The following is a 12,512-nucleotide window of genomic DNA, read 5'->3' on the forward strand; positions in this document are numbered from 1 at the left end:
ACTGACACACCCCGTCCCGAAGGAGGGCGTGCTGGCCGTCACGTGAGAGTGACGTAACCATTTACACAGTTCGGAAGCTTTAAAAAAAAATTCCAATTACTAAGATAACACACCCGAGGGTGAGTCCTACTTTTGTGAATTCTGTCAGAACACCGTTGGATTCCTCGTGGCCACCAAAGCTCTGCTAACTTGAACCTGGAGGGGCGCAAAACAAAATTGAGTGGGTCAGTAAAACAAAGTTTTTCGAAGACTTTTCATTTAAAACATTTATAACCCCTCACCGTAAAACCTGTATACTTTCCCAGAAAATAGCATATATATAACATATATATAAGCAAAAAGCTCAAATCTCAAACCTTTAACACTTTTCAGAAATATATATATATATATAGATATATAACCATATGAAATCTCAAAGCTTGAATCCCAAATCTTTAACATTTTTCAAGAAAAACATGCCATGCCATAAATCAAAATATAAATCAGGTGAAATAAGGAATCAATCGGAGACCCTGCAGTTGGTCCTATACGATTAATTCAATAGCTCAATATCTCACTAAGCCGGAGTCACCACAGTGACCTATACGGCCCTACTCTGCACATCACTCGGAACTACGTAAGGTAGTCTATACGATGAAAGGTGTAAAATACGCTCTAGTGCTTCTCTCATCATATCATCAGCGCGCATATCTAAGGTCACCCACCAGTCGGAACCCCTCTAATGGTCTGTACGACTGGCATGTCGGAACCCTCACATGGTCTGTACGACATCCACCTACTTGGATCCAAGGCGAGCGTGCGGTGTGGTGAATAATATAAGCACTAACACCTAGGGTGCAGATTATGAGCTCAAACATCTCAACAACAACAATTCAATGAATAAACGAACTCACCTGACTTACCTGTGCCTCCACAGCACCATGCAACATGTATGCATCATATATCAATCATATAACTCATATGAAATTCACATTTTCCAAATAATTCTATGCATGGCATTTTCAAAACATAATTTCGCATAAAAGCATTTTTTCTGGGAAAAACAATAGTATATAGGTAATACGAAAACAAAACTGCCCACTCACCTGGAGTTCGCCCACAACTCCCTAGCACCGTACATCAAGGCGTCATGACGATTAGCGCCTAGAACAACAATCAAATCCAACCTCAGAAATTCTGCCGATAGAATACATAACTTATATAAGACACGTCACTACGTAGTTCGATCCGGATGATCTGCAATTCAGATTTCAAATCCGTAACTTCCAGAGGTCCACAATATACCTCTAGGACAACATCCTAAAATTTCATTACCATCCAACGGTCGGATCTTCGTCAATTTCCAAAACTAAGTGACGGTTAACATTCTATTTTATGAACTTACAACTTCAATTCCAGAAGATCCGTAAATCGGATTCCCAATCCGTAAGTTCCTATAATCCTCAAATATTACGTATTACAACGTATCAAAGTTTGATGACGATCCAACGGTCGGATCGTCAATTCACATTTTCATCTAACCACGAATCGTAACCAACTTAGGTTCAATTATTCAATTTACGTCCATCAATTATCAAAACAGAACCTAGAACCTTAATCACAAGCTAATAATGACATTGGCGGGCCATTGGCCACGCGCCGCCGCGCGGGCCGCCGCGGGTGGCGGTTGGCCGCCCCCGGCTCGCCGGAAAATTCAACTATTTCCAAAAATTACCAAAATTTTCAGATTTGAAGATCTCAATGAGTAGAACAACTTTCATACCTGAGACCAAGGCCAATTTGGCCTGGAAGTGCTTCAATTTCACCAAAACCGTGAAGAACCCTAGAATTTGGGTGTTTCCAATTCGACCTTCAAACTTGTTCCAACGCCTCAATTACCTCTTGGGCTTTGTTCTAGGTCCTAAAGGAATGCTAAAGGTGTTAGTAATTGAAAGAAAACATTTCAAAATTTGGAGAATTTAAACAAAAGGGTCGCGGCACCCGTAGGGGTGTTCTTCGCGAAATCACAACGAAATTCAATGATTCTTGGGGTGAAACGTAAAGAGGGAAGGCCTAGATGATGATTAGGAGTGGTACCTTGACTCAATTCGTCGGAAATTTGGACGAAATCCATCGAATTTGGGCGTGGGCACCGCCGGGTCGAAACGACCCACGGGTTCTCCCCAACCCATTTCCTCTTTTCCTCCGCTTCTCACCCTCTCTCCCTTCCTCCTTTCCCTGTTCCGATTGGTCAGTTTCTTCCCCTCTCTGCCTCTGATTCGCTCTCTCTCCTTCTTCTCCGATTGGGCAGTTTTTGCCCAATCTCTCTTCCTCTTTTCTGTTTTCTGGTTCTTCCCACGCACACACCCACACAAAACTTTCATTTTTCTCATCCCAGCCATCCATTTCAAAATCCTTTAATCTGGGCCATCCAAATTTTAATAAAAGAATTTCTATATTTTACTAAAATTATAATTCCTTAAAATTCCAAATTTCAAACGTTAATAACTTCTTCGATATAACTCCAAATCACGAACCGTCTGCGCCCACACGTCCGTAACGACGAGTACTACGAGGATATGTCAAGAAAACAAATCTTAGATGGCACGACACAACGATTAACCTCGAATGATGTGCGTGCCTCGAAGGGCATTTTTTGTAAAATCCTTTATTAAAACTTTAAAAATTCTTAAAATTAGGGACGGGCTGTCACATTTATTGCCTTCGTCCTCTGGGGCTGTACCTGGTAATGAAGCTTCAAATGATGAACCTCCAATGCCTCCTCCTTCTGGGGTTTTGTCAAGTACTGAGGCTCCGGACAACCACCCTCCGGTGCTTTCTCTTTCTGGGGCTCTACCGACTGCTGAGACTTCCCCTAAGCAACCTTTGTGAAGGCTCCCTTTTGTTTGTTTATTTTGACTCATGTATATGTACATATTTGTGGCTTATCGAAAATATTAATAAATAAGCTTTGCTTCATTTCAATATATTGTGTTAAATACACCAAAGCCTTCTTCATAAAGTTCTTTGAATTTTTGCTTTTGTTGAAACCACAAGTCTTCAGGCGAAGAGAGTTGCCGAATGAGGTGTCTCGCTTGTTACTAATTTGTCAAAGTAACGAATCCTTGTTTCGATGTCACACATTCGCATATGCCTTATCTAAAAATATTTCCAACTTTTGTGTGTTTGATGCTGCATGCTATTGACTAGACAAGATTAAGTGCAATTAGTAGCTTTTCTCTCTTTTTCATCTTTTCTTTGGTGGAATTGCTTTTCGTTTCCACTAATCAGCCTGAGTGGATGCAAGATAACACCATTCTCTATAGCTCAGATCGCAAAGTCGTCTTCATGAGAGTTGTTCCTTATCTTGTGAACTACAACATCTCCAAATTTGAGATCCATCGGAGTAGTACAACTCCAGAAATTCAGGTATGATGAGTAACTGTTCATCAATTTTCTGTTAACCCGTCAGACTTGTTGTGAGCTTCTAAACTCCATTTTTTCTTGTTCATCTCAACATACTTTCTTCATCGAAGTTGTTCCTCACCTTGTCAGCTACAACATATCCAAATTTGAGATCCATCGGAGCAGTACAAATCCAGAAATTCAGGTATGATGAGTGACTGTTCATCATTTTTCTGTCAACCTGTCAGACTTGTTGTGAGCTTCGAAACTCCATTTTCTCTTGCTCAGATCAACATACTTTCTTCATCGAAGTTGTTCCTTAACTTGTGAACTACAACATATCCAAAATTGAGATCCCTCGTAGCTGTATAACTCAAGAAATGCAGGTATGATGAATGACTGGTTATGATTTTTCTGTCAACCCGTCAGATTTGTTGTGAGCTTTGAAACTCTATTTTCTCTTGCTCAGATCAGCATGCTTTCTTCATTGAAGTTGTTCCTCAGCTTGTGAACTACAACATATCCAAATTTGAGATCCCTCGGAGCTGTATAACTCACGAAATTCAGGTATGATGAATGACTGGTTATTATTTTTCTGTCAACCCGTCAGATTTGTTGTGAGCTTCGAAACTCCATTTTCTATTGTTCAGATCAGCATGCTTTCTTCATTGAAGTTGTTCCTCATCGTCTCTTTCATAACATATCAACAATTCAGAATGAACTAATGGTTAAATATTTCCAGATCTTCGAAACATCACAGCAGCTTCGAAATCTGCAAGAATCCGACTGTCATGTTTGGAGCTTCAACACTTTAATTTCCGTCGCTCAAACAGAAATGGTTCCTTCTTGAAAGTTGTTCATATGCTCAAAAACTATAGGGTGTCCAAAATTCAGCTCCATTGGAGAAGAGCAGAGGTTGCAGAAATTTGATAGATGAAAGGAGGCGGAAGAGGGAGCGAGAGAAAAAGTCTCTTGGGTTGGATTTCTATTTTGGGGCAGATTCCAAGTTTTGTAGCACCTTCATTATTGATGAATTGCTTGTACTTTTGTCCATTATGAAACTTGGGACTTTGGCTTGTTGTTGGATCTATTATAATATGTTTGGGAACATATATAAGTGAATAAATAAGAAGGAAAATTTTGGGCCCTTGTGGGTGTAAAACAAAAAATGTTTATGTTTACCCAAGTGTTTTTGTACAAGTTCAAGGGCATCTTGGGTTTTGTGAACAAAATTTGTTTATTTGGAGCAAGGTTTTGTGTTGAAGCTTTGTAGGTGAAGCTTTTTTAGGTGAAGCTTTGTAGGTGAAGCTTTTCGGGTGAAGTTTTTTTTGGGTGAAGCTGTGTGGGTGAAGCTTTTTAGGTGAAGCTTTGTGGGTGAAGCTTTTTTAGGTGAAGCTGTTTGGGTGAAGCTTTTTGGAGGTGAAGTTTTTTTTGGGTGAAGCTTTTTTAGGTGAAGCTTTTTGGGTGAAACTTTTTGGATGAAGCTTTTTGGGTGAAGTTTTGGAGGTGAAGCTTTTCGGGTGAAGCTTTTTGGATGAAGCTGTTTTTTTTTTTTTTTTTTTTTTTTTTTTTTTTTTTTTTTGGCGCTTGACACGGTCTTCATTTGCTTGTTTTGTAGTGACTGTGGAAGACGGATTGCTTTCTGATTGAGAAGGGTTCCGGCATCGCTTTGCACCATCTTCCTGTGGGTAATATAGGAACTTCCTTATGTTTTGATCATGCATGTAGTGATAGAATTTGTTTCTTCTTATTGTAGATGTCAGAGCCTGGAAGTTCTAGTGATGAGGGCTCTTCTAGCTTTAGCTCTAAGTCTGAGTCTGCAATGTCGGAGTCTTCAGGGTCTTTGTTAGAGTCCTGTACTAGAGAAACATTGGATGATCTTCCCAACCGTCGAACTTTAGCTATTGCTAGTTCTTCCTCCATGGCGTTGGGTGAGGGGGTTTCTCCTGATATGTCTTTGCCTCGGCAGAGGCATGGTTATAAGCCTGCGCCATCACCTCAGAGTAAGTCTTCCAAGTATTGGCATTGATCATGTATTTAAAGAAACAATCACGTAGGCCTGCCGTGAAGGCTTTGAGGGCAGTCTTGTCGTCTGCCTCGGCACACCGGGAGTATTCATGGCTGAAGCGGCCAGCATACATACGTAATGACTCGTCTGGCCTCTGGCGGATAGTGTACAGGTCATCTGCAGAGTGCAAGCGATCGGTTTGGAAAATGTGTTGGGAAACAAATAGTTTCCTCAATTCCTCAAATGAGTCTACCGTCTCAGGTGTAAGACGACAATACCAATTTAGAGCTCCGCCAGAGAGGGTGGAGGGGAAGAGAAGACATCGCTCTTCGTCGGTGTGCATCCGGTATGCCATGGTGGACTCAAAGAGGTTAAGGTGCTCAATCGGGTCCTCTTTTCCAGTATAAAGTTGCAAGCCAAGCTTCTGCTTTGTCTTTGCTTGAAGGGGGGTGTTGAGGATCCTCCTTGTAAGAGGGCCAGGCCTGGGTTGGTTCCAGTCAGGTATTTCAGCCTGACGTTCAGCCTTCAACTTGTTTACTTCCTCAAGAAGTTGTAGGACAAGGGGGTCCTGAGCGGAGTTATGTGCCACTGGAGCTTTCTTTCGTAAATCTCCATCTCCTCTTGGAATTAGGAAGGTTTGATCAAGGGCATGTGATTTTTCCCTGGACTCGCTGTACTGGCTTCCAGGGTATGTCTGTCGGAACACCTCTGAGTCCCATGTACCCTCATGTCTCTCTAGGACTTGTTGCACCTTCCCCAAGTTGGTGGCCGGCTCGGGCCGTGGCAGGGGACCGAGTCTCTCAGAAATCCTTGGGTCATTGATCTTTGAGCTTATATGGATGGAATTCTCTCGACGTTGCTTCAGGAAATCCCGACAATCGCGAAAGACGGCTTTCGATCCTTCTGCCCCTTCAGCAAAGAGGTGTCTCCCTCCGCTTCTTATGGTTCGGGTCGAAGCAACTGGGTTAAGAGAAGCCTCATGTTGATTATCAAATCGAGGGGTAATTTGTTCCCTATCAGGGATATCTATGTCGAATGCATGTGACCCTCCATGTTGGAGGGCACCCAGTTGATGGTTAACTTCCACGGGGGCAACAAGCTCGCGTGTCTGAGCTTGCCTAGCTTCGTGAAGTGTCTCGAAGAGCTTCTCATATTGCTCCTGGAGGACCTCATTCCTCATTGCTATCTTGTTGTTCTGAGCTTCCAACTCATCGACTTTAGCTTGAAGAAGAACTCGTTTTCCTTCCTTCTTTCGTTGTTTCGCACTATGTGCAAGGGGGGTGTCATTCTGTGTGCTGTGGCTTCCTTCGCTTCCCATGCTAGAGAGGGATGCCTGATCAAAAGAAAGTGTACGAATGATAGAAACCAGCTTGACACAGCTGAAGAGAGTAGGAATAAGTGTCGTTTCCCACAGACGGCGCCAAATGTTGATGCACAAAATCAGCGAAGACTTTGGTACAACAGAAAGTGTCAGGTTTTGTGACCTTCGCTTGGTTGCTTCGGTCACTAGTGAGGATAAGTACGTAAATGAATAGAGACAGAGAAGCAAACACAGGATGTACGTGGTTCACCCAGATTGGCTACGTCCACGGAGTAGAGGAGTTCTTATTAGTAGTGAAGGGCTTACACAAGTACAAAGGATCAAGCTCTCAATTTAGTGAGTTCTTGTGAATGATTTAACACAAAATGGCATTAGGCAATATTGTGGGGGAATGACCCCTATTTATAGAAAAACTTGTAGCTTTGTCACATTGACATGTGTCATGTTATGATTGGTTCTTGATGTCGACACGTGTTGCGCTCTGATTGGCTTCTAATCTTGACACGTGTCGAGTAGTGATTGGCCTCCTGGTCGGAGGGGAACTCTTCTGGGTCCTTGACAGTATAGCGTTGGCCGGTGCTCGGTAGTTTCGGGATTGGTCAAGTATGGTACAAACAAATGATACAAGGAAGCATGTGGAGACAAGTGCAACAGAAGACATGCTGATTCATCTATTACTTCGCCAACAGCAAAAGTATCCCATATCATCAAGGTCGAACGCACTCTTGATTTAATGGACTTATTTTGACCCTCAAATTCTTGAGTCAGCCTTATACTCTGAAGGAAACCAGAAAACCCTCTAGCCCAGTTCAAGAATAAGCATGTGGAAAGTTACTTCTTCAAAAGCAAAAGTATCTCATATCATCTCTTCTCCATTTTCTTCTCCTTATCCTTGTTGTTGTTTACGACACAAGGAGAAGAAGAACAATCAACCGGAAGCCGAAGTCAAACCTCCGATCCAGGTTGCTTGCTTGGAAGTCTAATTGCTTACCTTGTCTATTACCTCTTTCAGCAAATCTCCTAGCTCGGCGACTTGGGAGACTTCTACTATAGGGTTTTGTATAGCACTTGACCAAGCCCGAAACTACAAATAAGCTTCAAGTGAAATTGATACATTACCTTGTGTATCTTCATCGGTTAAAGATACCACCCCTAGATGGAGGAAAAGTACTTCCAGAGAAGATGCCACATCTACGTATGCGATAGATAAGGCAAGTGAAAATGATACCACACTTCGGTACTTAGAAGTTTCGTGATTACTCAATGGCTTGTATCTTGCAAGTCCCCAACCGAGGAGCTTCCCTCACTCGGGAACTTAGGGGAGCACTGTTTATACCATACTTGACCAATCCCAAAACTACTGAGCACCGGTCAACGTTATACTGTCAAGGACCCAGAAGAGTTTCCCTACAACCAGGGGGCCAATCACAGCGCGACACATGTCGACATCAGAAGCCAATCATAGCGCGACACGTGTCAACATCAGAAGCCAATCACAACACGACACGTGTTAATGTCAAAATGAAACCAGAAACTCTCTTCTATAAATAGAGATCATTCTCTCACAATATTTCCTAATGTCATTTGTACTAAATCAATCACTAGTACTCACTAAAGGAGAGCTTGAACCTATGTACTTGTATAAACCCTTCACAATTAATGAGAACTCCTCTACTCCGTGGACGTAGCCAATCTGGGTGAACCATGTACATCTTGTGTTTGCTTCCCTATCCCTATCCATTTACATACTTATCCACACTAGTGACCGGAGCAATCCAGTGAAGGTCACAAACTTAACACTTTATGTTGTACCAAAGTCCTCACTGATTTTGTGCATCAACAGTTATGAACTTATATTTATAAGTAGTGGAGGTCACTGGTCATGATCGTGTTAAGTAAATTCCTAGCAGGAGTATTATGCTGTTCATAGTTATGAATGCCTTGTCAATGCTTATGATTTTCATAAAGCTTAATGATCTTTGATATGTATCTCTATCATGTTGTTTGTATAGGGAACTTGATAAGAATAATTTGGTTGCGATGCGATGTCCAATTCAATAAACTTAGGAAAATCTGAGGGTTAATTAGTGCTGTTCACGGTTAATTTGGGGCGTTGTCATTCATGGTTTATAGGAAGAGTAACTGGAAATTGATTCGTATGTGTATGTGTCATGTGTGGAGAAGGACCCTCTAACTAGCCTTTCACCCTTAAAAACACCCAATTTTGTGTCTAACCTGTTTAGTTTATGCAATCTGTTTAGTTTAATTAATTTCGTCCGAATCATTCTCCCATTTAATTAAGTGTGTTAGATTAGTTAGAAACATGTTCAAATCTGTCCAATTTAGTGTTTTGAGTCTTGCTAGTCTTAATTTCGTCCAAATAACTCCCTAGAGTCTATTTTGAGTCTGTTTGCTAGTATTGTGTTGTTTATGTTGGAAGTATGCCCACAAAGCCACTCATTTGATGTAATAGCTTTTGGAATACTTAATGTATTAAACTTTTATATGTTTAATGAAGGGCAAAGCTTATTGTTAATCACTATTTATTGTATCTTGTGTTTAAGCAATAAGGGAATCCAAGGAATGTATTTGATCTAAGAGATAAGTGATTTAAGTAAGTTAGATTAACGAGACCTTTCTCTTATGTTCATTCCTAAAACGTTCCTAGCCATAGGATTGCCAATTGAGCATTGACAATCCGCTAAGGTTAGTATGTGTTATGTCGACTCAAGCGCGAGTATGCCAAGTCTCAAGTCATTTAGTGTTGGACACTAAGACAAACACATAGGTGCTCGAAAGAGTAATCGAGTACACTGAACAACGATCAAAAGAGAGTTCAAACATACATGTTATGTAAGAACTCGATAGTTGCAATATGCAAAGTAGTCATTTGACCTGAGGCATCATAATGTCTAATGGTTAGGTCCTTGATCTTTGATCATGTTAAATGGCATTCCATTGGAGTGTCCACGGCATTGTTGGGATCAAGCTATCTAGTCATGTAGGCATATGAATGTACAACAAGGGATCTTTAACCTTCCATCGTGGAAGGAGAATACTCTAAGATATGATTCGGGAGTCTTTGGCCAAAGCTTATGAATATGACTTAGGAAGTTTGTTCCAAATCATGTTCAAATGAATCATATAGAGAAGTATCACATTGGATAGTAGACATGAAACAAACTATCACTTAAACAATGTGATTAAGAGTATTGTATTAGAGAAGGACCGTATTGCATTGTAGTTGTAACTGGATAGGTTCTCCAACCAATTCTACTTAGCTTGGGTAACCATGACATACTGCTAGGTGTCACTCATGGTTTGTGGAAGCCCTAATGATTAACAAACACTAATTTTAAGGGAGAATTGAAATGTGGTTTCAATTCACAATCGATCGTTAAGAGTAACAATCGCTCACTACCTCGCTGAATGGAACCTAATGGATCGTACACCGAGTAAGGATGATAGTGAAGAAATAAATAAGATGGATATGCAATTAAATTGTTTAATTGAAAAAATGGTCAAGATTAATTAATTAGTTAATTAATTATACGAAATGTTCGTATTAGGCTTTTAAGTTGGTTTTGGGCTTCGGGGCCCAAAAGCGTTTTGGTCCACAAGGCCCATTATGTTTAAGTTGTATGACAACTAAAACAAAGTGGGCAAATTAGCCCAATAACAAGGTAAGGCCGGCCATAGGGTGAAGGGTTGCAAATTTGGATTAATTACAAGTTTGCCACTCACTTGAAATGAAGTATAAAATCAACTTTATAGCTTTATTTCTTATTAGGGTTTTTTTCTTGGTGAAATGAGGTGAAACACTTTCTCTCATTTTCTCTAAAGAGGCTGGCCACTTAGAGGGGATTTAGCTAGCAATCTTTTCTTCTCTAAGTCATCCATTTTCATCTTCACACTTCATCCTTGGTGTGGAGACTTAGAGACATCAAGCTTTTGATGTTTTGGAGAACTAATCCTCAAATCCTCAAAGAAGAAAAGGAGCACTAAAAGGAGGAAAATCACAAGGAAGATCCAAGGAGCATGGAGGTGACTTGAAGACCCTCCACTTGGGTGAATCCCTTGTGTAAACAAGGATGAGCTTCAAGGGTAAAGAATCTCTAAATTCTTAATTCTCTTTAATGTTGTTAAAGAGTCTTTTGGTTCACCATATACTAGGCTTTGAAAGTCATGGGTTTTATGAATTGTTTTTTAATGCATGCCTACTTTAATGTGTTAATAGTTTGCATGTGTATTCAAATGTTCTTACTTGTTCTTAGCTAGGACAAAAATTTTCCTTCAGTTTAGAGTTTGTTTAGTGTATTTTGAGTCATAAGCGTTTAGCTTAGTGTTTTTTAGTCTAGTTTAGTGTTTTCAAGCCGAGTTAAGTGTTTTTTAGTTTAATTTGTGTAGATTAGCAGCCCTTCTATCCCTACTTTCATACTACAATCATAAGGTTTTAATTTGAGTGCTAGTTTAATTTCACATCAAATTTTCACGCCGTTGCTGAGGATTAGCAAAATTGCTAATCTTCCCTTTGTTTCTGTTTTCGAATAGTTTGTGTTTCTGATTTGGTTTTGTTTTGTTTTCTTTGTTTTAGGTACTAGTTTATGACTCGAAGTTCTTAACTTGTTCGTGCACACATCTTGGAGTTCGATGACGATTTTGAACGAACGTTGAGAAGGAAAATGAAGCAGCCAGTACCCAATCCACCTAGTTCTAGTTCTGAATCTGAATCTGAATCTGAAGTGGAAATTAAAGAGGAATTCGAATAGGAACAAGTCATGGTTGTTGACAATCGAACAATCAAGGAACTTTTAGCCTCGAGATTGGACAATGTCGTGCCTCTTTGCATTCAATACCCTACAGCAGCCCAAGGCAAGATCAATAAGTTCGAATTGAAGTCTAGTTTGCTACACCACATTCCCAAATACCATGGGCTATCCATAGAAGATCCAAACAAGCACTTGAAGGAATTTGAAGTGGTGTGCTCGAGTATGACACCAATCAACGTGGATGGCAATATTTTGAAGATGAAAGCCTTTTCATTCTCTCTTATGGACAAGGTTAAAGATTGGCTTTATGAACTAACACCTGGAACCGTCACTTCTTGGGAAAGCATGAAGAGAGCATTCTTTGAGAAATTCTTCCCAACTTCAAGAGTCATTCTTTTGAAGAAGAAAATTAGTGGAATTCAACAAAGCCAAGGAGAATCCTTTCCAGCGTATTATGAGCATTTTAAGACATTAGTTGCATCCTACCCGCAACATCAAATGAAGGAAGGGCTTTTAATTCAATATTTCTATGAAGGACTACTTCCAATTGAGAGACAAATGCTAGATGCCTTGGCGGGTGGTGCTTTGGTTGACAAAACCCTAGTTGCAGCCAAGATCTTAATAGCTAATTGAGCCTTGAATGCACAACAATACGAAGGAATTGGACAGAGAGACACCCCACGGCAACATCAAGTGAATGAGGTAAGTGCAATTTCTGAACTTCAATCTCAAATGGCTAATCTCACTATTATGTTGTCACAGTTTGTTGAAGGATCGAAAATGCAAGGAAATACAACTTGTGGCGTGTGCTCTATACAAGGACACCCCTCTAAGAAATGCCCTCAATTGATAGAAAATAAGGGATGGGAAAGTGCCAACGCCATTGGGTTCTAAGGCCAAAATTAGCCCAAATATGATCCATACATCAACACTTACAATCCGGGCGGGAGAGATCACCTAAACATGAAGTGGAGGGAGCCTCAACAACCTCAACAACAAGGAGGATTTCAACTGCCACCTCTCAGGATAT

General features: G+C 40.6%; 2 long non-coding RNA genes across 2 annotated transcripts; one reads left to right on the forward strand and one right to left on the reverse strand.

Moving 5' to 3' along the window:
- On the reverse strand, positions 1–2,378 carry LOC114822894 (uncharacterized). Its single transcript, XR_011576934.1, has 4 exons — positions 2,077–2,378; positions 1,763–1,900; positions 1,086–1,143; positions 1–195 (listed from the first exon to the last, which is right to left on the reverse strand). It is a non-coding gene; the product is annotated as an uncharacterized lncRNA (long non-coding RNA).
- A 951-nt stretch (positions 2,379–3,329) lies between these two features.
- LOC139192818 (uncharacterized) lies at positions 3,330–3,770 on the forward strand. Its single transcript, XR_011577240.1, has 3 exons — positions 3,330–3,408; positions 3,535–3,589; positions 3,673–3,770. It is a non-coding gene; the product is annotated as an uncharacterized lncRNA (long non-coding RNA).
- Positions 3,771–12,512: the final 8,742 nt, after the last annotated feature.

Source organism: Malus domestica, chromosome 16, assembly GCF_042453785.1.
Source record: "Malus domestica chromosome 16, GDT2T_hap1".
Classification (NCBI taxonomy): domain Eukaryota; kingdom Viridiplantae; phylum Streptophyta; class Magnoliopsida; order Rosales; family Rosaceae; genus Malus; species Malus domestica.